The sequence below is a fragment of the Electrophorus electricus genome, chromosome 1, assembly GCF_013358815.1.
Source record: "Electrophorus electricus isolate fEleEle1 chromosome 1, fEleEle1.pri, whole genome shotgun sequence".
NCBI lineage: Eukaryota > Metazoa > Chordata > Actinopteri > Gymnotiformes > Gymnotidae > Electrophorus > Electrophorus electricus.
In genome coordinates, this window is record NC_049535.1 from 32,235,323 (window position 1) to 32,258,293 (window position 22,971).

Genomic DNA, 22,971 nt, shown 5'->3' on the forward strand with positions numbered 1-22,971 from the left:
CAACCACCATCTTGTAAAACTCAACCTTCCAAAGAATCTGTGGGGAAATGAATGTTAAAACAGAATGTATGTCTAAAAACACATCCGTCTAAAAAAGGCTTAAAATGAAACAAGTCCGACTCCAGCTGAGTGTTTCATTGCCCGCAATCCCAACAAAGCTATTTATTCTGTCAGTTTATCGCAACACCCTGGCACTCCGAAAGATGTGTGAAATACTACCACTTGTGAATCAGAGCCTGGCTCAATATTCCCACTGTGCCAACGTCTAAATGACACTTCTGAAGCGCTCATGTCAGGGGAAGGAGTATTACATCATTAGAAAGGGGCATTACATTATTAGAAAGGTGTATTACATCATTAGGTAATGCTCAACAGGAAAACCCAATGTGCTAGCAATAGATTATGCAATAAAACATATTTTTGAATCTTGTAGGGTGTATGGAAGGCTAAAGCCAGGATCCTGTGTCTGTGTATGTGTGTTCGCATGCTCAGACGAGGGGGGGTTTAAAACATTTTGGCACCGTTGCTGAAGAAAGCCTCTAACACGCCTCTCACACTCCCGTTCCATAATAAAGACCCAATGGTCCAGCTGGCCTCGGGTGAGCTGACAGTGCACTGTATTTCCCCTGCGTCCATGGGGAAGGACCACTGATGGCACAGCTGATGAGTGGCAGGCGCGTAGGAGCAGGCACAGGCCCCGCACAGGCTCCACGACCACAGCGAGCAAAGCTGCTGCACAGAGAACAGACGAAGCTACAGCCATGCCACGCCGTGGCTTTTCTCTCTTCCGTAACAGTAACAACGCCGTCTCCAGTTCTGGACGGTTTGACCCACTACACGCATGGAAATGGAACAGTGGGACAAAGGGGACCTGTGCCAATATTGCACCCTGGAAAACTGGGCACAGGAGGTACGGCAGTCCTGAGGCGGGAGGCAGAACTGGGAGGCAGGGCTGGGGGCATACAGGGAGAAGGCAACACTCTCACTCACTCCGTGACCCTGGCCTTTGACTCAGTCGTGCGGCAGCCCAGTGAGTGAACAAGGCGGCACGCTGAAAGGGCAGCTTGCATTATTTATTCGGCCTGACAGACGTCCCCTGTCCCAGTACTGGGTGCATTACTCACTAATGACACTGGCAGAGCCCTTCCTGAATTATTGATGAGGGTGTGGTTGTTGGTAGAGGACACCGCCACTGATAGATGAAGATGGGAGCTGTTCTGTGGAATTTGCTGTAGGATTCAGCAAAATGAGACGCTAAACTAAACTGTGTTGCAGATCCTGAGTGATACTGTCAGTCTCTCGCTGAATCTCTCTCTCTCTCTCTCTCTCTCTCTCTCTCACTCTCTCTCGCTTTCTCCCCTTTTGTCTCCAGTATCTTTCAATAACTTTCTCTCACTTTTTCAGAGACCTGTCTGGAAAATGTCTAAGCAGTCTAGCACTCTGCTAGACTAGATTTGAGGTTTAACTTTGAGGATGTTCCAGTGCTCTGTCTCAGATTGGGGCTTCACCGATTCAAATGAGGGGGGGTGGGGGCAGCGCACCAAAGTCTGAGCAGCTGAAAGACATCTGGACAGCTCCTATCTGCCAAAAAGCTCAAATACGCAACAGGATACTCGGGGTGAGCGAGAATGAGGTTTCTCGCCATCATCCAGATTTTCTAAACATGCTTCTGTGCGGTGACGCAGACGGGAGAATGGAAATGGGTTTGTGTTGGGCTCTGTGAACTGAAGTGAAATGAGTAGGCGAGAAAAAGAGATGAGAGAGGGAGAGGGAGTGAGAGAGAGAGAGAGAGCACGGCCTGAACTGGGTCAGAAACAAACCCATCAATGAGCTTGTCCCTCCAGCTCAGCGGGAGACATCCCACGGCTAGCGCTACCTCTCTAACAGGTCCTTCAGCGGACCATCCAAGCCTGTGGATCTTACTGATAGCCTGCCCCTTTCAGTCATAAACTGGACTTTCTATTGATTTACAAGAGGTTCGTTTAAAGCCCTGTGAGTGCACAGTAGTGTTGCCTGTAATGGTAATTGCGTGTGTGACAGGCTTTATTATGAGCCCTTAACCTGTATGTGGAGCTGTCAGTCAAGCAGTGCACTAGGCATGCACTGAAAGGCAGCAGGAGACGAGAGTGGCATCTGAGTGGCATCAATCCTGTGGCATCAATTCTCTCTTAAGAGTAACACTGCAGGGCGATGTTTGATTTCTCTCCAGTTTAAAAATAACAGGCCATGTAATCATCCCGTCATCTCAGGGACAATCTGGAAAATCTTTCTAATTTATTTATTGTTATGGTTGTTTGTGCATACAAACAAAGGGTTTGGATAGAATTTAAATAATAAGCCGGCTCTTTAGTTGTGTGTACTCCACGCAGTAGAGCTAATCCACTGATCCTTGGTGAAGCATTCACTACGGCTTACGCGGTTTATCGGCTCTGCCGTGTGGACGAGAAAGAAGGCACAAGTCACACCGTCAAGATGATCCAAATTACCATCGATGATAACGTGCAACAGCCAACAAGCAAACAAAGGTCAAAGGACGGCTGGTGGAGCAGTACAGAACCAAAGAGCGAACACCCCGGCGAATTACTAATGTCCATTACTAGGAACTGAGTTGCAATACGGTGCAGCAGGGGATCTTCTGGGACTGTGTTGTTTGGCTCAGCAGTGAATCACAGGCTTGAGTACCTGATTCGGGATGAATGGGATTCACCACACTCATAAGAACTAAAGAGAAAGGTAACAGTGTTCAGTCCAAATCTTATAAGGCTTTCTCTCAGTTCAATTAAAATTCATGTGACTGGAAAATCATATAGATCAATGTGCTTGACCTTAACTGGTTGGTATTTTGTATTCATTACCAATTAATTATCATTTAAATTATAGAAATCATATCAATGAATATTAAACAAGCAGAAGCAAAAGGGTTTATTTGCTGGAACACTGAACTTTGCCTTGGAGCGAAGCACAGTGTACTGGGGCCCTGGCTTTATGATGGGCCTTGATGCAGTTTGATGAAGCCACAGGAGTTCCCATACTTCCCACAGGGAAGATCATCCAGCGGAGTCTTGTTGACAGTGTGGCCTTGAGAGTGTGGCAAGGTGGGGATTTGAATGTGTGCACTCCGGTTTAAAACTGGAAAATACTGGAAAAGCCTCCCCTGCTTACTGTTCCGTGAGAGAGCGAGGACCTGGTGGTTGGACCAGCCAGCGTCAGCAGCCTGTCTAGGACACGCTGGCATGTGTTGATGTGTTGGGCAGCAGTGCTGTGCAGAAGCTCAGAGATTTACATTTACATTCACATTTACAGCATTTGGCAGATATCCAGAGCCACTCAAAAGACTCACAGAGATGGACAAAGACGTTCTTCACTGTCCAGTGTTGTTAACAGCTGCATTTATTAAAAATAAATAACTCATGGATCACCCAGTGTGTCAGGGGCCTTAGAGAGCTTCTCTATCCAGAATTGGGCAGAGGAGGGTGAGTTCCCCTTCTGAGTTTGGCTCGTCTCATGGGTTCTTCAATCAAGGAGCTGTTTTTAGCAAATGTCTGTAAATTTGTTTTGTTGCAATTTCTGTTTTTAAAAGTGTTACATAAACACACAATGATTGAAAAATGAGAGAGAGAGTTTGCTGGTGCAAACAGATGTACTTGAACTGTGAGGATTTGAGCAGGTGTGATGAACCCTGCTTTACCTTAACCCTCATCCTGTTCAAAGCAGGAAGGTCGTACCCTGCACAAAATGCAGTTAGGTGGTGTTCTCTGCAGTGGGCAGCTCTGTGCGTTTACAACCTTCATATCAGTTTATAATCATTCTTTACACCTGCACCCAAGCAACAATACATTCATGAATCTTGATGACAAAATCAAGCTATAATATCACACCAGAGTTGCATCTATTGTCAAAATTATGAGATATGTCAGAATGGAATTCTGTAAGATTTGTTAAACACCCCCACCCATGTACCAGAAAATTTAATCCATGTAATATAATTTCTCTCTGAAACGTAATATCACATACTCTACACAGACTCTACTCTACAGAGTCTACACTTACTCTACCTGTGTAGTATGAATATAAAAGCTTTTGGTTAGCATCAGTAACTAAAGCAGAGGCTCCCTGCAAAGCAGCATGGCATCTATTACAGTAATACTCAGACTTATGATTCACTGGTCAAATCAGGATGATGGGGTGGAGAGAGGGATGCATGAGGTTGAGAGAGAGGGGGGGTGTTTGAGAGAAAGAGTGAAGAGGGGGTGAGTGTGTGTGTGTGAGAGCGAGAGTGAGGGAGAGAGAGAGGGAGAGGAGTGAGTGTGAGATAGACTGTGTGTGAGAGTGAGAAGGAGGCAGAGAGAGGGAGGGAGAGAGAGAGGAGGGGGTGAGAGAGTGTGAGATAGAGTGTGTTTAACTTTTCCACCTTCTCATACAGTGAAAGCCCAGAGCATCAGATATATGATGTGAGGAAATAGAGAAATTAATGACTGAAAGTCAAAGATTAAATCTGATTTAATACATTTTTCATATCTTGGTGGCAGAAAGAGAGAGAGAGAGAGAGAGAGAGAAAGAGAGAGTGAGGGAGAATGTCAAAGAGAGAGAAAGTGACTTTTTATTGTTTTAATCACTTCTAGAAGGCCGGGCAAAATATCTACGCATAAACCCAGTTTATCCAGATTCCTCCTCCTGCTCTTCCTCCTGACATGGCTGCTCCTACTTTCCCCAGTCCCACTTTACACACCCTTCTCCTCGTTTTACAAAAACATTAAAAAAAAAATAAAAAAAAGCAGGAACAGGTCTCACCCTGATGCATTTACCAAAGTAGGACTGTCCCCCAGCCTCTCCAACATCAACGTCACTGGTGCAGAGACACAGCCCAGAGGACACACAGCGCTGCCACCTACCAGACACAGCCAAATACTGTTCCATGGGTCTCAAACATATTATTAATAGTTTAGAAGTGCGTAATAGATTAATATAAATCCATTACATAAGGCAAACACGAGGTGATTAGTAGTCCTCACAGAGATCTGAGCCAATCACAGCTGGCGTTTGAAATAAAAAAAAAAGTATGCAAAGAACCAAGTGTTTGGTCTAAACGGATAAAACACAGATGCAGAATGAAGTTCAGAGTGCTTGAATAATCTGCTTATAAAAGTTCTGAAGGCATCGCCACTGGAACTGCTTCACTTAATATTGGCCAGTGTCCTTGCAAAAAAAACATAATGGAAGAAGCTTACTTTCTTTATTTGACACTCATATCTTGTTTGAAGTTCAGTCCTGTATAAATAAATCATGAAAAATGGGTACTTGCTATGACTTTGGAAAGACAGTCAAGCGATATATTTGTGATATTCCACACGGATTTAGAAGAGAGTTACAATTTGAGTAACTGTTTTTCAACACACATAATGTGTTGTGCAGTGGAGTATATGGCATTTAAAGACAACAGACTAACTACATTATCACTACGGAAAATTCCATGTTATGTCTAATCACTTTTACATGAGTTGACTGTGTTTTCATTGGCTGGTTTACATCGTTAAGTCCCTTCATCCCTATTGATCAGAGTGATATAGCCAATCAAATAGATCACAAACAGGTCTCATTGAACTGGTCTTTTTCCTTTAAGCTTGGGTCCTCTACCAGAGTCCTGTGTAGCATCTTAGTTGTTCCCAGGACCGCACTCTCCTGGACTGAGATCTCGGAAGTTGTTCCTGGTATCTGTTGGAGCCATTCTCCCAGTTTGGGGGTTACAGCCCCTAGTGCACCAATTACCATGCGAACCACAGTTCACCCTCCACATCTTTTCTATCTCTTCCTTCATCCCTTGGTTTTTCTCAAGCTTCTCGTGTTCCTTTTTCCTGATGTTGCTATCACTACAGCCCTCTTCTGTTGTTTGTCCACCACTACGATGTCCGGTGGGTTAGCCATTACCATCTTGTCTGTCTGTATCTGGAGGTCCCACCACCTTGGGGTTGTATCCAAGTTTGACCTTGGAACCTCCAGCCCATATTCAGCACAGATGTTTCTGTATACTAACCCAGCCACTTGATTATGGCACGTGCGCCCTGCCTGCTAGTGTCTTGCATCCCGCTGTTATGTGCTGGATCGTCTCAGGGGCGTCTTTGCATCTCCAGTGTGGTCCCTTAGGCAGGGTCCTTAATGCTGCCCGCCAGCCTCATTAATGAGGCATGAGAATAAGAGAGACACACCGGCTCAGACGGCCCCCAGGTCAACAAGGTCCACGTCAGATGCTGGGGGACCAGGGCAGGCTGATGAAAAGTCGACTACTGGAACAACTGCAAGACACTCATGGACGAGAGTGGAGAACAGAGGACTGTTGGAACGCTACTACACAAGCAAGCCCAGTGTGAGGGGGTATATGCAGAGGATGTGTGAATTATGTAGACATAGACAGACAGACAGAGATGGAAAGATAAGGATTTCCTTTTACAGAGCTAAACTAAATCCATTTAAACTCAAAGAAGTGGAACCTGATGCAGCAATTTTGTTGTGTCCAAGACGTTTTGTTTGAAAGGTTAATTCAGTCATCATGGCCATCATTAGTGTGGACCTCTTCCACAATTACCTCACAGTTCCTGCAGCTGTTCCACAAATGACACTAGGCAGGAGTGCTGGAGTGTCTCATGACCTAAGTACAGGCCAGGAATAAGACCGGAATTGGTAATGAGGGAGAATCTGGATCTGTGTGTGTGTGTTTTCAGTGTAAGACTGGATGCCGAACTCACAGAAAGCCAAAAAGCACAGTAGGGCTTCCCTTAGTATGTGTTTTCATGACAGTTGGTGGGTGTAACTGTGTCTGTTTGAGGGAGACAGAGAGAGACAGAGACGAGTGTCAGTGTGTGTGTGTGTGTGTGTGTGTGTGTGTGTGTGTGTGTGAAATCACGTGCTGAGGGTTGTGTTTGCCACTCGCTGGATCTGCCACTGTTCGTCACTCTGGGGCACTCCCTCTTGCCTCTAGGTGCCAGGCTGCTGTCTGCTCCGCCCCTTCTCGCATACATAATTCCCCATTCCCAGTGTGCCTTCCACGGTTACTATAAATACGTGGCCTTCCTTCCTGCCAGCCACGATCCATCACCATGTGAGGAATGGGCGGAGCCTGCAGCCAGGCCGCACCTCTGGTGGAGGCACGGAGAGAAAGATCACACAGCAGGGTCTTAGTCAGTCAGAGTGCGTCACTAACTGACTCATTTAAATGCAAAACTGAGAATTTGCATGTGATTGTATACAAACGTATACCCTCTCTCGCTCTTACACACACATAGACAAAACAAACAAACAAACAAACAAACAAACAACAACAACAAAAAACACCTCCTCAAAATTCCAGCTGGACATCTCAACGTCTTCATCAGACACAGAGACTGTTCATGACTGGTACAATTTATAATGCTTATATAAATAAGAAGGTAAAACTCTGGTAACAAACAGAGTTTCAGACCAGAAAGTGTTTAATTTGTATCGCTCTGACTCAGTAAGTTAGGTAAAGCAGGCGCTGTGACTGGCAAGTCTAGCTGAGGGGGTCTTAATGGAGATACACAGAGAGGACATCACCAATCCACCCGCCTAGGACGAAGTGAAATAATACAGTTCAGGCAATAAACAAATGAATAAATAAGCAAAAAAATGAGTATGACAGACTAACCTGTGGTGCTCAGAGATGGAAGCATGGAGGTGTAATCTGGGTTGTCAGATTACACTGCTCATCTTCTCAGGTTAATAGCTGGGGTGTCTGCCACAGCCATCTGCTCCAGCCATACACACCATTTGCTTTTGGGTCTCTGGCTCCTATCTTTTGTACTTTCTAATCCAACAGGAGCTTTGTCAGACCTTTTGAATGGTGGCAGGACACTGTAGTCTATTGCTATGCAGCACAGCAAAACATACATAGTTAAAATTAATACCTACAGAGTTTATGTAAGTCCAGCTGGAGACAAATAAGCGTGGTGAGACTTAATTCAACACCACAGGCGTTACTTCAGCACACTTATGAATAAGTCTGCACGTCAATTCCATTTTTATTGGGGGGGGGGGGGGGGGGGGGGTTGCGTAAAAATAGATGAGCAGACGAAAAGAACAGACTGAAATGAAACTGCCCTGGGCTTGTGCTGAGTCACCTTCATGAAGGATGTCTGTGACTGACATGCAGCAAAAGTTCATTGACACCTGTGTGTGGGTGCAGTTCTACCTCAGCTTTACCTAAACCACTGATGCAGAAACAGCACGTAAAGCTCTGCAGCAGGTCTGAAACACCACACAACCACAGCTGCTTGGCTACAAAGCCCACGCCAGGCTAAGTGGTTTTCTATGTCCACGGATATGCCTGGTCCACATCTACAGCTAAGAGGTAGGCTACACGGCTAAACGGCTACGCTAGGCCCACAGCTAAACAGCTACGCTAGGCCCAGGGCTACGTGGCTACGCCAGACCCTTGTGCGTGGGCAAACAGCTCCTTTCTCATACTTAGGTGGCCACCGGCCCAGCTGCATGATGGAGACGGAAGAATAGCCAACAAGCAACACTTTTAGCCCAGCATACGGAGCATTAACTGGCTCTGTGCAGCAGTCGATTGCTAAGACCCATCGGAGACTGCTGCCCAAGAAAGATGCTCTGTGAGCGCCACTCAGCAGGCCTGAGAGGTGATTGTTAAAGGTTAGGGATAGGGGCAGGGAGGTTGGCGTTAAAGGTTAGGGATGGGGCAGGAAGGTGATTGTTAAAGGTTAGGGATAGGGGCTGAGAGGTTAGCGTTAAAGGCTAGGGATAGGGGCTGGGAGGTTGGCATTAAAGGTTAGGGATAGGGGCTGGGAGGTTGGTGTTAAAGGCTAGTGATAGAGGCTGAGAGGTTAGCGTTAAAGGTTAGTGATAGGGGCTGAGAGGTGATCGTTAAGGGTTAGGGATAGGGGCTGAGAGGTTAGCGTTAAAGGTTAGGGATAGGGTCTGGGAGGTTGACGTTAAAGGTTAAGGATAGGGGCTGGGAGGTTGGCGTTAAAGGTTAGGGATAGGGGCTGAGAGGTTGGCGTTAAAGGTTAGGGATAGGGGCTGGGAGGTTGGCGTTAAAGGTTAGGGATAGGGGCTGGGAGGTTGGCGCTAAAGGTTAGGGATAGGGGCTGGGAGGTTGGCGTTAAAGGTTAGGGATAGGGGCTGGGAGGTTGGCGCTAAAGGTTAGGGATAGGGGCTGGAAGGTGATCGTTAAAGGTTAGGGATAGGGGCTGAGAGGTTAGCGTTAAAGGTTAGGGATAGGGGCTGGAAGGTGATCGTTAAAGGTTAGGGATAGGGGCTGAGAGGTTAGCATTAAAGGTTAGGGATAGGGGCTGGGAGGTTGGCGTTAAAGGTTAGGGATAGGGGCTGGGAGGTTGGCGCTAAAGGTTAGGGATAGGGGCTGAGAGGTTAGCGTTAAAGGTTAGGGATAGGGGCTGGGAGGTTGGCTTTAAAGGTTAGGGATAGGGGCTGGGAGGTTGGCGCTAAAGGTTAGGGATAGGGGCTGGGAGGTTGGCGTTAAAGGTTAGGGATAGGGGCTGGGAGATGATGGTTAAAGGTTAGGGATAGGGGCTGAGAGGTTGGCGTTAAAGGTTAGGGATAGGGGCTGGGAGATGATGGTTAAGGGTTAGGGATAGGGGCTGGGAGATGATGGTTAAAGGTTAGGGATAGGGGCTGGGAGGTTGGCGTTAAAGGTTAGGGATAGGGGCTGGGAGGTTGGCGTTAAAGGTTAGTGATAGAGGCTGAGAGGTTAGCGTTAAAGGTTAGGGATAGGGGCTGGGAGGTTGGCGTTAAAGGCTAGGGATAAGGGCTGGGAGGTTGGCGTTAAAGGTTAGGGATAGGGGCTGGGAGATGATGGTTAAAGGTTAGGGATAGGGGCTGGGAGATGATGGTTAAAGGTTAGGGATAGGGGCTGGGAGGTTGGCTTTAAAGGTTAGGGATAGAGGCTGGGAGGTTGGCGCTAAAGGTTAGGGATAGGGGCTGGGAGGTTGGCGTTAAAGGTTAGGGATAGGGGCTGGGAGGTTGGCGCTAAAGGTTAGGGATAGGGGCTGGAAGGTGATCGTTAAAGGTTAGGGATAGGGGCTGAGAGGTTAGCGTTAAAGGTTAGGGATAGGGGCTGGAAGGTGATCGTTAAAGGTTAGGGATAGGGGCTGAGAGGTTAGCGTTAAAGGTTAGGGATAGGGGCTGGAAGGTGATCGTTAAAGGTTAGGGATAGGGGCTGGGAGGTTGGCGTTAAAGGTTAGGGATAGGGGCTGGGAGGTTGGCGTTAAAGGTTAGGGATAGGGGCTGGGAGGTTGGCGCTAAAGGTTAGGGATAGGGGCTGAGAGGTTAGCGTTAAAGGTTAGGGATAGGGGCTGGGAGGTTGGCTTTAAAGGTTAGGGATAGGGGCTGGGAGGTTGGCGCTAAAGGTTAGGGATAGGGGCTGGGAGATGATGGTTAAAGGTTAGGGATAGGGGCTGGGAGATGATGGTTAAAGGTTAGGGATAGGGGCTGAGAGGTTAGCGTTAAAGGTTAGGGATAGGGGCTGGGAGGTTGGCGCTAAAGGTTAGGGATAGGGGCTGGGAGGTTGGCGTTAAAGGTTAGGGATAGGGGCTGGGAGATGATGGTTAAAGGTTAGGGATAGGGGCTGGGAGGTTGGCGTTAAAGGTTAGGGATAGGGGCTGGGAGATGATGGTTAAAGGTTAGGGATAGGGGCTGGGAGATGATGGTTAAAGGTTAGGGATAGGGGCTGAGAGGTTAGCGTTAAAGGTTAGGGATAGGGGCTGGGAGGTTGGCGTTAAAGGTTAGGGATAGGGGCTGGGAGGTTAGCGTTAAAGGTTAGTGATAGAGGCTGAGAGGTTAGCGTTAAAGGTTAGGGATAGGGGCTGGGAGGTTGGCGTTAAAGGCTAGGGATAAGGGCTGGGAGGTTGGCGTTAAAGGTTAGGGATAGGGGCTGGGAGGTTGGCGTTAAAGGCTAGGGATAGGGGCTGGGAGGTTGGCGTTAAAGGTTAGGGATAGGGGCTGGGAGATGATGGTTAAAGGTTAGGGATAGGGGCTGAGAGGTTAGCGTTAAAGGTTAGGGATAGGATATAGAATATGTAAGTGTAAGAATATGTTACATGTAGGCTACTATGGATCCACCATCATGGTTAAATCTAATAAATTCTCTCACTCTAAATTTGTTCAGTTGAGCTCTGAGACTCAACCTAATTCTTAAAACTAGAGTTTTCTCTTGTTTTCCCCCTGTCTCCCTGTCTGTGAGGTCTTGGCTGAGGTGTGTATTAGCCACTAATTTAGTGATGTGCTGCTCTGATGAAAGGCATGTGCTACAGTGGTCAGGCTAACAGGCTACTTCGTATTGTTCCAATGCTGCAGACCGCTATTAGCGTTTTGTAGTATGCATTTCTACATTACTGTAGCATATCTGCATATTGATACATTACTAAAGCAAATCTGCCTATTATCTGCTTATTAATATATTAATACACATGTGCACACTGACTCCATCAGATGGAACATTTCAAAAAGAAAAGTGAACTTTCTTTTTTTCTGAAGAGACTGGCCTTAAATTGTAACGTGATACCAAGAACACAGACTGTAGTTTACGTGTGTCTTTGCTCCACTTTTTAAATATGTTATTGGTCACAGATTTTACCACTACGAATAAGGACTGAACACAGCATTCATAGAGCTGTGCAGCTAATCTATAAAAAATCCCATCCTATAAGCCATTTTAAATCTCCATTCTGCATAAGATCAGCACTATTCTCCAACGCCCCCCCGCCCCCAGCAGATGTGCTGGAGCAGAGGACCAGGACATGGAGTAGTCGATAAGAGGGCAGAGCAGCAGGGTGCAGCCAACAACACAGTACAGGGCCAGCTCCCTAAAACAGCATCGTCTTCTAAAAATAGCTGCACTTTGATGATGCAGTGGTAAGTGCTGGGAAACCGCTGCCTTTACTACCCCCCCCCCCCACTGCCCCCTCTCCTCTGCTGCATCTGTCCTGCTCTCTCTCACTGGTGCAATTAGTGCAATAGACTGGGCGAGAGAGAGAGAGAGAGAGAGAGAGAGAGAGGGAGAGAGAGAGAGAGAGAGAGAGAGACAGAGAATGGTGCTGTCCCCTGGGACTGACCCAGATGATTCTGCTGCATGCGTGGGTGTGTACACAAATACACACACCCACACAAGCACACTCACGGACACACACTGCTGAGGCAAGACTGCTGTTCTCTTCACACTGATGCAGACAGCACCATGCAGTGTTTGAAGTTGAACAGTGTCCACCTCTGGGCTGAGACCACGACCCCCCCCCACCCCCAAACACACACACACACACACACACACACACACACACACACACACACACACACACACACACACACACACACAGTCTATTCCATCACTCACCCACAGTCCAATCTGACACCTCACTGTCCCAAAAGCCAACCCATATCCTCCCTTATTGCTCAGAGGTGCACAACAAGAAAGACTATGGGTAGGAGAGAGGGAGAGAGAGATGGAGGGAAAAGAGGTGAAAGAGAGAAGGAAAGCAGAGAATCAGAGAGAGAGAGATATGAAGTAGGCCAGAACGCTAGGGAGGCTGTCTGTCCCAGATCAGTCGTTTACCTCAGGCAAAATGAGAAAGAGAGAGAAGGGGAGAGAGAGAATAAAAAGAGAGTAACCATATAAATGATTGAGCTCAATTTGAACCCCCCTCCTACCATAAGACAACACAGCAAATATTTGAGGATAGACAGAGATATTACACCATCTCCCACTCTCAGGCAGAGCCTCGGAGAGAACAGAGGTCAGGATCTTCTCTGTGGAGGGTCTGAGAGAGAGAACAGGAGAGTGAAAGACGCAGGAGCCTAACTGAACCTGTTGCCAGGGTGAGAAAGCTCTCAAATTCAACTTAGGAAAGCAAACGACTTGTAGGGCAAACATGAAGAGTGGCCACAGTGTGAAAAGCCCTGAACAGAGGACAGAACCCAGCAAATGGGCCCGAGCAGGGATGGGATGAGAAGAGCGTTTGTTCATCCAGCTCTGAGATGTGCTCCTCTCTCTGGAACCCATCCACCCAAAGGAGAATGTGTTCCGTCTCCCCTCAGGCTTCTTCCTTCCTCTTGGCATCTCAGCAAGCCTCCTCGGCGTCCCCCTGCCACTGTGGCCCTCGGCCTGCTCATCAGAACCAGCTATCGAAATCTTCTGCATGCCAATGGCCGTGCAAGCTGGAGGACCGGGCGGTCATGTCCGCTGCCTGTCCTTTGCAGAGGGACACGCCGCCCGATCGGACATCCTCGTTGTCTCACAGCCAGACGCCTGGTTAACGACGGCACCTGCCACTGCACAGGTGTGAGGACACGCCTGCGGCATCATCCCTGATGGATGATGTCAAAGTGGAAGCTGACAATTATAGTGCACTAGTGGTTTCTATGGAAACAGTACGGTGATCTTGAGTAAATGAATCAGTTTCAGTAATGGAGTTAAAAAGTGGAAAGAATAACACCAAAACAAAAACTTAATTGTGGGCAATCACTGACATTTCTATTCACGAGATAAACCCTCTTGTCTACAACTTAGCAAGTAAGATTATTCAGTTTGTGTCATTTTTCATTATTTCAGACAGGCTTAGCAAAATTTTACTAACTCACTGGCAGATAATCTTGCATTACTTTTTTTAAACAGCAAACCTTTCTTTGGCGGAAGGGTTCTGGACTGACTCGGCACTAGGACACCTGGGACCCTTGTCTGAATGCATCCACCTCCGTGTCCCAGCCATGCATATCACAGTAGACATTCTCCCAGAGACAACCCAGACTGTCTGGTACACAGTCCGGGATGGAGCCTGACGCGACAGTACCAGCGGTCTGTGCAGCCTTCTTTTCATGGCACATGAGAAAATGCATTGCCGATTTGCCAATGTTGGGCCCCTGAGCGAGGCCCCTTGCCCTCGGTTGCTCCTGTCTAGGTTTGGGCTGTCTGGCAGTATCCTAGCCCACACTTGTTGATGGCGTGGCAGTCTGCAATGGTACTCTGTACTTCTGATCTACTGTGTGATAGGTGATTGTGCCTCATTCCAAAAGCATTTAAAGCCAAAACATGCCTGAGAACTGCACCGTACATGGTTGGAGCTTCACTGCCATAGGCTGAATATGTATTCATACATATATGTATGTATATGTAAATGGGTTTGTAATTGTTACATCAGAGGAACTGATTTCAAAATGTGTTGTTTTTGCATCTTAGGATTCTATATATGGATTGTATGGACAGGGGGAGTGAACGGTGTGTTCTGAAACTTTAACATTTACATTTTACATATTACTTCAAAGAGCCAACCTGTCCCTTAAAGCACCAAGCTGGTCCTTAAAGAGCCCACATTTAAAGTCAAACCAGTGATCCAGAAACAAGGTTTGAGAAAATGATAACCCTCATCCCCCCAAAATGTGAGAACATTTTCAACTGTACTGAAGGACCTTTTTCTCTCTCTTACTGACATGAACTATTTTTCTACCATCTTATAATTAGGCAAAAAGTTGAAGGTATGTGTTTGATGTACAAAGAGAACTGCAGGACTTCAGCATACAAACAGGAGCCTTAAGACATGGAGGGAGCGCTCACTCACTCGCTCACTCACTCTCTCTCTCACACACACACACACACACACACACACACACACACACACACACACACACACACACACACACACACACACACACACACACACCAGTTCCAATAAATTCAATCAAGAGCTTACACAAAGACGTATATCAGCTCTTAGACATAGTTTTAGTTGAAGTAGCCTGTTAGCCTATACAGTGGAACATCATGCTCAGCCATTAGCTTTTGAGTGTGTGTATGCGTGCTTGACATGGAGATCACAGGAAATGCCAGGAGACAGTCTCAAGTGTTGAATTAGTGCTATTGTTTTTCTTTTTTGGTCTGCTGTTCATTGTGTCTAAGTTTAGCTACATCTTTGCCCAACTATCCACTCAGTCATACTGTCCCGCACTGCCATATAACTAATACTCACACTAAAGCTGATATCCACACAGTAATACTTTCCTATACTGCCATATAAATAATACAAACACTATAGCTGATATCCACTCAAACTATCCCACACTGCCATGTAACTTATACTCACAATAAAGCTGATATCCACTCAGTCATACTGCCGTATAACTAATACACTAAAGCCCAAAGCAGGTGTGTTTGTGAGAGAAATGAGAGATGATAGAGAAAGATGAGAGAGAGAGAGAGAGAGAGAGAGAGAGAGAGAGAGAGAGATAGAGAGAGAAGAGCAATTGGAAGAATAAAAACAATGTAGAACACCAAGATGTAAATCTTGGAGCTCTCCCAGCTATCTCTGTCCCTCCCTGTCCATTAGGTCCCCTGGTCACCATCATTAGTCCTACCTCTCTCTGTCCATTAGGTCCCCTGGTCACCATCATTAGTCCTACCTCTCTCTGTCCATTAGGTCCCCTGGTCACCATCATTAGTCCTACCTCTCTCTGTCCATTAGGTCCCCTGGTCACCATCATTAGTCCTACCTCTCTCTGTCCATTAGGTCCCCTGGTCACCATCATTATTCCTACCTCTCTCTGTCCATTAGGTCCCCTGGTCACCATCATTATTCCTACCTCTCTCTGTCCATTAGGTCCCCTGGTCACCATCATTAGTCCTACCTCTCTCTGTCCATTAGGTCCCCTGGTCACCATCATTAGTCCTACCTCTCTCTGTCTCATTAGGTCCCCTGGTCACCATCATTATTCCTACCTCTCTGTCCATTAGGTCCCCTGGTCACCATCATTAGTCCTACCTCTCTCTGTCCATTAGGTCCCCTGGTCACCATCATTAGTCCTACCTCTCTCTGTCCATTAGGTCCCCTGGTCACCATCATTAGTTCCACCTCTCTCTGTCCATTAGGTCCCCTGGTCACCATCATTAGTTCCACCTCTCTCTGTCCATTAGGTCCCCTGGTCACCATCATTAGTTCCACCTCTCTCTGTCCATTAGGTCCCCTGGTCACCATCATTAGTTCCACCTCTCTCTGTCCATTAGTTCCACCTCTCTCTGTCCATTAGGTCCCCTGGTCACCATCATTAGTCCTACCTCTCTCTGTCCATTAGGTCCCCTGGTCACCATCATTAGTCCTACCTCTCTCTGTCCATTAGGTCCCCTGGCCACCATCATTAGTCCTACCTCTCTCTGTCCATTAGGTCCCCTGGTCACCATCATTAGTCCTACCTCTCTCTGTCCATTAGGTCCCCTGGTCACCATCATTAGTTCCACCTCTCTCTGTCCATTAGGTCCCCTGGTCACCATCATTAGTCCCACCTCTCTCTGTCCATTAGGTCCCCTGGTCACCATCATTAGTTCCACCTCTCTCTGTCCATTAGGTCCCCTGGTCACCATCATTAGTTCCACCTCTCTCTGTCCATTAGGTCCCCTGGTCACCATCATTAGTTCCACCTCTCTCTGTCCATTAGTTCCACCTCTCTCTGTCCATTAGGTCCCCTGGTCACCATCATTAGTCCTACCTCTCTCTGTCCATTAGGTCCCCTGGTCACCATCATTAGTCCTACCTCTCTCTGTCCATTAGGTCCCCTGGCCACCATCATTAGTCCTACCTCTCTCTGTCCATTAGGTCCCCCTGGTCACCATCATTAGTCCTACCTCTCTCTGTCCATTAGGTCCCCTGGTCACCATCATTAGTTCCACCTCTCTCTGTCCATTAGGTCCCCTGGTCACCATCATTAGTCCTACCTCTCTCTGTCCATTAGGTCCCCTGGTCACCATCATTAGTTCCACCTCTCTCTGTCCATTAGGTCCCCTGGTCACCATCATTAGTTCCACCTCTCTCTGTCCATTAGTTCCACCTCTCTCTGTCCATTAGGTCCCCTGGTCACCATCATTAGTCCTACCTCTCTCTGTCCATTAGGTCCCCTGGTCACCATCATTAGTCCTACCTCTCTCTGTCCATTAGGTCCCCTGGCCACCATCATTAGTCCTACCTCTCTCTGTCCATTAGGTCCCCTGGTCACCATCATTAGTCCTACCTCTCTCTGTCCATTAGGTCCCCTGGTCACCATCATTAGTTCCACCTCTCTCTGTCCATTAGGTCCCCTGGTCACCATCATTAGTTCCACCTCTCTCTGTCCATTAGGTCCCCTGGTCACCATCATTAGTTCCACCTCTCTCTGTCCATTAGGTCCCCTGGTCACCATCATTAGTTCCACCTCTCTCTGTCCATTAGTTCCACCTCTCTCTGTCCATTAGGTCCCCTGGTCACCATCATTAGTCCTACCTCTCTCTGTCCATTAGGTCCCCTGGTCACCATCATTAGTCCTACCTCTCTCTGTCCATTAGGTCCCCTGGCCACCATCATTAGTCCTACCTCTCTCTGTCCATTAGGTCCCCTGGTCACCATCATTAGTCCTACCTCTCTCTGTCCATTAGGTCCCCTGGTCACCATCATTAGTCCTACCTCTCTCTGTCCATTAGGTCCCCTGGTCACCATCATTAGTCCTACCTCTCTCTGTCCATTAGGTCCCCTGGTCACCATCATTAGTCCTACCTCTCTCTGTCCATTAGGTCCCCTGGTCACCATCATTATTCCTACCTCTCTCTGTCCATTAGGTCCCCTGGTCACCATCATTAGTCCTACCTCTCTCTGTCCATTAGGTCCCCTGGTCACCATCATTAGTCCTACCTCTCTCTGTCTCATTAGGTCCCCTGGTCACCATCATTATTCCTACCTCTCTGTCCATTAGGTCCCCTGGTCACCATCATTAGTCCTACCTCTCTCTGTCCATTAGGTCCCCTGGTCACCATCATTAGTCCTACCTCTCTCTGTCCATTAGGTCCCCTGGTCACCATCATTAGTTCCACCTCTCTCTGTCCATTAGGTCCCCTGGTCACCATCATTAGTTCCACCTCTCTCTGTCCATTAGGTCCCCTGGTCACCATCATTAGTTCCACCTCTCTCTGTCCATTAGGTCCCCTGGTCACCATCATTAGTTCCACCTCTCTCTGTTCATTAGTTCCACCTCTCTCTGTCCATTAGGTCCCCTGGTCACCATCATTATTCCTACCTCTCTCTGTCCATTAGGTCCCCTGGTCACCATCATTATTCCTACCTCTCTCTGTCCATTAGGTCCCCTGGTCACCATCATTAGTTCCACCTCTCTCTGTCCATTAGGTCCCCTGGTCACCATCATTAGTCCTACCTCTCTCTGTCCATTAGGTCCCCTGGTCACCATCATTAGTCCCACCTCTCTCTGTCCATTAGGTCCCCTGGTCACCATCATTAGTCTTACCTCTCTCTGTCCCTCTCTGCCTCCCTCCATGAGTACACGTCTGTGTGTAATTATGCTTAGCTGACGCAGTGACCTGCTCAGTGCTCCCTGTAGGCCACATTCTGAGTGCTGGTGATATTATGGAGCAGGAGACAAAAGATTCCTCTGAATAGACTCAGGAGGTAATGAAAGGGAATGATCAAGCCCCTAAACACACACACACACACACACACACACACACACACACACACAAACACACACACACACACACACACACACACTTAACTGCTGAGATGGGAGATGGTTCTCTTTCATTTTTCATTTGTGTAAGTACATCTCAGTAGCTGCGTTTACATGCAAATCTTTTCGCAACTCCGATTGAATTAATTCTGATCACAGATGAAGACTAAACTGTTTATGTGCACACATCTACTGAACAATCTGGTGAAAACCAGAAGTTATCAGGTCAGAAACTCTGCGCATGCGTAGAGCACCACTCAGTGTACAGTACATGTTACCATGACAACGAGCAGCATGTGAGTGCAGTCAGAGTGAGATGAGCAGCAGTATGTTGGTCACCCAAGTTTTCAGGTGGTGCACTTGTATTTCTAATTACTTTAAAATTATGGGAGACTCATAAAAATGTATTTCATGTATTAAAGAAACGCAGACAGTGTGACATCATGAACTGCAATATTTTGCAAGATATGTTTAATTTGCTCATTTTCCATTATGACGCATATGCACATACATAGAATATACAAACTTAAGTTTCCGAATAGGCGCATAAACAGGTAGAGTCATTTGCATGACCACTATTCTTCTGTTTAACAGATTAGCTACAGGATTATTCACCTTGTTCAATCGGAAAGAAATTTGGAATAGCCTAAATAGAGTAGTCTATTCTGAATAAGGTGTATACATGGACATATTCTATTTTGATTGAGCTGTTATTCATCTTATTAATGAAATAATGTCACAATAATGGCCCGTATACATAAAATGGATTATAGGATGTACATGTGCTGGATTATGGCCATATATGTATGATGGATTATGGGCCGTAGTAATATGATGGATTAAGAGCTCCTGCCATTAGGGCAGCCTAGTGGTTGTGCACCTTGCTCTGGCTGCAGCCCTAAGCAGACATACCTGCTCAAATAATCTGTGTTTCTGTCTGAGGGGCTTTCCCATCTGGACGAGGCGTTCAGGGTTTTGGGTTGGTGGAAGTTTGTCCAAAAATGACAACTGTAATCATTACAGTAAACAGTAAAAAGTGTTAGCAGGGTCCTCTGTGTTTCTGTGCCCTGTCAGATAGTATTTGTGTTAGCCCAGTTAACCTTTATGGCAGAAATATCCCTATAATTGACTCAAATTTTACATGATAACAGTATTGCATGACAGATTGGATTAGTTGTCTCCATGGAAGGAATGCTAGTCCATTAGGTCCAAGTATAAAAGTATAAATATAATACTTATGTACTTAATTAGCATGTAGTAGGAAAGTATATAATTCTATGCTATATTCCCTGGATAAGGGCGCCTGCCAAAGGCTGTAAATGTAAATCTAAATATTCTTCAGTATATCAGGTTTATCTGGTGTATTCCTATGTAGTTCTTGTAGGTAGCAACAGTCCCACTGTGAGAGAAGCCCCGACTATATGTCAAATTGCATTGTATCACGGTATCCCCGCCGCACTGATGTAGCAGAACGGTTGTCCACTGTTTGCACGCAGCATGCAGAGCCTGTTCTACACCACCCACGGACCCACAGGAGAAGGCCAGAGTCATGTGACACTGGCTCTACACATGCTTTGCTTCCTGGGTCAGTATTTGATCTCCACATCACGCACCAGCAAAGTTCATTCGAGCACAGACGACAAAAAAGCACAAGAAGTAAAGTAGGTAGCACCACACTGCAAGTTCTTTCTGGCATGTGGAACCAATCATTCACTATTAAGGAACCACAAAATATGGTTTATAAAGCAGGTTGGTAACGCTGAAATATTCTCCTCTGAAGGTGCAAAAGCTTACTGTTCTAAAGACGTCAGTTTGCATTGCTTAACTGGTTCTTAACTGGTGGCTGTTCCCTTGCACCAATCATATGCTGATATCTGGTTTCTGCACCAATCACGTGCTGGCAACTAGTTCCTGCACCAATCACAGTAAACCTTGATCTGTCCCTCAATCATAAAGGTGCTAGACCTAGTGCACACACATCAGTCCTGCAAATAAAGTGAAACAGGAGGTCCTGTGAACATACCCTTAACGCTGTGTGTGTGTGTGTGTGTGTGTGTGTGTGTGTGTGACAGAGAGCGAAACAGCATAGAGATGTAAAACTCTGATGCAATACTCTACTATTCCCAATCTTCTGCCTTTCACAAAGCCCTGCTGACTCCAGACTAAACAGCTAAACCGTAACATGAGTATCTTTTAGGTGCTGTTTTTCTAAGCTAGAAAGGATACAGCCAAAACCATGTTGTGAAATCCTGAGGGAAGGCTACAGTGTTGAAGTGTGTTAGCGCTGGTGAGAGAGTGAAGCAGTGCGGTAGGAGACGCTGCACTAGTGGAATACCAGAGAGCAGAACTTGGACTAACTTGTGTGCAAGGGACTTTATGCTAACAGATGGGCCAGTGGGCAGTGCCCAGTGAGTGGCCAGTACCAGGTGATAGGATGGGGCTGGGTGAGGGGGCGGGGCTGGGTTAGTGAGGTTATAGGCACATGCCAGTGCATGTGGATGGGTGCTTTACCAGGAGTAACAGACAATTACATGTCAGGACTTTGACGATGCTCTCACTGCCTCCATCTCTCCCTGGCATGATTGAGGCATTTGGTACAGGGGGTAGAACCAAACCTCTCCCCGTGTATACCACCGATATGTTTTGTACTCAGAAACACAGGCTCACACACAAGCATACACATGCACACACTCCATAGACGTGCTTAGCGTTTCATGTCTTTTTCTGACAAGTTAATTGAAGCCCTTTGAGTTTAGAGAGAGACCAGACACATGCTTTCTTCTGTTCCAGATGCACTGCTGCCACAGAGATGGTAACACACACCTTAACCACCATCTATTCCTTCTGCTGTGCAGACTGCTACAGTAAAGAGCCTGCATGTTTACTCTCTCACACACACACACACACACACACACACACACACACAAACACAAACACAAACACAAACACAAACACAAACACACACACTCACCCAGCCTGACACAGTATGACTGAACCACCAATGAGATTTATACAGTTACTTCCAAAAGCTCCCCTATTGTGCAAACAGCTCTTTCACTCTGTCTCTGTTCGCCGTTCTGCTCCGTTCCGGCAGCGGTTTGAGCCCACCTCCTCCAACACTCTGCTTTTACCGGCGCTGCTCTCTGTTCAATCTCCCCAGCACAGACATGGAGAGAAGGCAAGCTTACTTACTGTCTTCCTCCGGATGAGTGCTCACAGGTCCCGCCTCCGTGAGAAGAGAGAGAATGACAGGGAAAAAAATCCAGCAGCTGGCAAAAAGAGAGAGAGAGAGAGAGAGAGAGAGAGAGAGAACAGAGGGAGGAGGGAAAGATGGAAGGGGGAAAGACAAAAGAGAGAAAACAAAAAGGGGGGGGGAAGGAAAATGAGTAAAAACAAATCGCCGTGGCAACAGTTGGACCTCTGCAAATTACATTTTAGAGTGTGTCCAGAGAGCCAGGGATGCTCATCCTCGCTAGGCAATCAGTGATCCGGTGGCCGCGCTATAGTAACACTTCTCTTTCCTTGGTTCTGACAATCCGTCTCTCCCTCTCTCTGTCTCTTTTCACCCTCCCCCCTGATCTCTCGCTCCCTCTCAGCTGGTTGGCTGCTTTTGCTCTCCCTCTCCCAGGCTCACACCCCTTCCAGCATACCTGCCTCCTGCACTCCGCCGCGTTTGCCCCGCCCCTTCTCCCTCTCTCGCTTACACTCTGTCCCGTCCACCAGGACTCAAATCCAAGGCGAACTCTCTCGCCTGCCACTTTTGATCTATTTTTGATGTTTTATGAATTTCAGGAAGGGGACGATGTCTTTGAAAGACCTGCTGAGATCACAGTGGTAGACAAAGTAGAGAAGAAACCGTACGGGAGTGTTCTAGGTTGGGCTAGCCACATCCAGGCAGAGCAGCACAAATGCGCTTGCTTCAAATTAATCACACCAGGCAAGTGGAAAAATTAAGAAGCAGGAATAAATATGACCTGAAATGCAGATTTGGTGGCCGAGAGGCTAACCGCCACCCACTGCAGACAAGAATTCCTATTTGAATTAACAAATTAGCAAAGTAAGAAATAGATATGGGTGAGATGGAGGAGAGTGTGTGGGGGTACAAAAAAAGAGGAGAGAGCAAGAAAGAGGGGAAGAGACTTTACTTTTGTACTGCTTTGGCAAAACTGTATAAACGCCAATAAAACATACATGAAATGTGGAGAGGAAATCGGGAACGATAGAATAGGAGAAGAACGGAGCCTGAGTAAGTGTAGTGACAGAAAAACGTGTGCTAAATGAAAGTGAAGCGGAGAGGTGGAGAGAGACAGACGAAGAGAGGGAGTGAGCGATGGAGAGACAGAGAGGGAGCTGAGAGTTTAATGACCAGCATTCAATAAACTCCAACGTTTCTCTGTTTTTCTCGTGTCAGATCTATGAGCTCCGTGTGCAGCTATTCTCTTCAAGCCTGAATCACGTGGC

At 46.9% G+C, this 22,971-nt stretch overlaps 1 protein-coding gene across 1 annotated transcript in view; it reads right to left on the minus strand.

Annotated features, from left to right (window-relative positions):
• shank1 (SH3 and multiple ankyrin repeat domains 1) overlaps nucleotides 1–21,804 on the minus strand; it is a 93,478-nt gene extending 71,674 nt beyond the window's left edge. Inside the window, exon 1 of the mRNA XM_035533005.1 lies at nucleotides 21,703–21,804. The gene's annotated coding sequence lies outside the window, so the exon portion shown is untranslated. The remainder of the gene's footprint in view (nucleotides 1–21,702) is intronic.
• Nucleotides 21,805–22,971: the final 1,167 nt, after the last annotated feature.